This window comes from Buceros rhinoceros, unplaced genomic scaffold (assembly GCF_000710305.1).
Source record: "Buceros rhinoceros silvestris isolate BGI_N320 unplaced genomic scaffold, ASM71030v1 scaffold23761, whole genome shotgun sequence".
NCBI classification, from domain to species: domain Eukaryota; kingdom Metazoa; phylum Chordata; class Aves; order Bucerotiformes; family Bucerotidae; genus Buceros; species Buceros rhinoceros.
This window is the reverse complement of record NW_010392861.1, coordinates 956-2713: the sequence shown is the minus strand read 5'-3', so window position 1 is coordinate 2713 and position 1758 is coordinate 956. Positions and strand designations below refer to the sequence as shown.

Below are 1758 nucleotides of genomic sequence, written 5' to 3'. Positions count from 1 at the left end.
GCAAAACGAGCGCTTGCTGAGCACGCACACGCCTCCGCTCGCGGCTCTTGCAAGTGTTGGGAAAGGTCTGAAAGCCATCAGAAAGGAAAACCCGGCAGCCTGGCTCCAGCACCGCTTCTCTCAGCAAGTCCCTTAAACGCTTCACTTCCAGCGGGGTCATGCAGACACAGCCCTGCTCCGCTCCAGAGGAAGCCGTGGGGGTCGGCGCACTCCCGTCCGCTCGGCATCCAGGCTGGAGCCGGCTCTGCGGGCACCACCCCGCTAGCTGGGGTGAGGGCTGTCTCGCCGAGTTTGGGGAGGATGGGTGCTGTGCTGATTTAGACTCGTTTCTCCTCCCGATTCGAGAAGCATTGAGCTTATTAATAAAGTGGGGGGGTTTATGTTGGCTTCCAGCAGCAGCTCAGCGTGACAGTTTCTCCAAACTCCTGATTATCCCCCACGACATTTGTCAAGATCCTCGTTTTACTGACAGAGACAAGAAATGAAAAAAATCCCACACCTGATCTGTATTATTTTGAGAAGAAAGAGTCGGAGAGAAGACAGGAAATTCAGCAGAAGCTGCCAAGGAGGGGAACTGCGTTCTTGCTCCTCTACCACGGGAGGGCAAACGCAGCGAGCTTTCCTTTCTCCACACCTCATCCTGCCTGATTGCTCAGCACAACATCAGGCTTCAGAAGAGAAACTGTCTCTCCCTGGCAGGGTGAGAACGCAGGTCCAGCACCACTGCACTGAGCATTTTTCTCTCAGGTGCCTCAAACAAGGGAGGAGGCTGCTCGTGGCTCCGCACCTTCGAACCAACCTCACGTTTCTACTACAGAACACGGGGGATCGAGTCCTGCGGAAGCGCTGCCAGCAGCACCTCGGGAGCCAGCCCTGCACCTCTCCCACCACAGACTCTCCGCGGTCCCTTCCCAGCCCAGAGTTTCCCCTATGCTGAGAAATCTCCCTCTCCTTGAACTGTCTGCCTCTCGTGCTGCATCGAGGGAGGCACCTTTCCTGTGCCACCAAACAGCAGCTTCTCGCTGCTGAGGTTCACTTTCCTCAGCTCCCCACATCCACCTAAACCGCTGTGCCCAGAACTAAGGGGCAGGAGCACCTGACATAGGCTGGAAGGGGGGTGGCAGGATGCTGAGAGACTCCAGCACCGCAGAGGCTCACTGCACCTATAATTTGTCAAAAAACACCGAAGAAATAGTCAAAAGAGAGAATCGAGGAGGTCTAAGAGACCGATCCCAGGCAGCTGTCACTGGTGCACAGCAGAGCACAGCTCTGCTCACCTGCGTGAGCCAGGCACGACAGCCCTGGCGAGAAGGCAGGGCTTTAGTTCAGCTGGTTCTTTGCGCCGTTCCCAGCACACACGGTCCCCCACCACGGTGTCAGCGTGACGGGAAGGATTAGCCCAGGAGGGCACAGAAAAGCTGCCTGTGAGCTGGGAGCCCCAAATCCAGACCACAGAGGGGAAATTATGTTTGTAAGCGCAGGAGACCGGGACCTACACAAGCAAAACCAGCACCCGGCGTCACACACCAAGCGGCTCCAAGGGAACCTGCACCAGCTTTCTCAGCAACCTGCTTCTCACAGAGCAGATCGTGTTGTGGGGCTGGCTTCAACAACACCCGATTCCCAAATACATCCGCATTAAACCGATTTTGGGAAGAGGCGGCAGCAGCCTGGCAGAGATTTGGCTCCCTGCTGCGCCTGCCTCTCCTCTAACAAGGGGTGAACTGGGACACCACCTCCCAGCTCAGAACTTCCACT

At 56.8% G+C, this 1758-nt stretch overlaps 1 protein-coding gene across 1 annotated transcript in view; it reads right to left on the bottom strand.

Moving 5' to 3' along the window:
* Window positions 1–1758, bottom strand: part of LOC104500934 (regulator of G-protein signaling 3-like) — a gene marked incomplete at its 3' end in the record, with an annotated part of 26160 nt that overhangs the window by 23973 nt on the left and 429 nt on the right. The window lies entirely within an intron of this gene.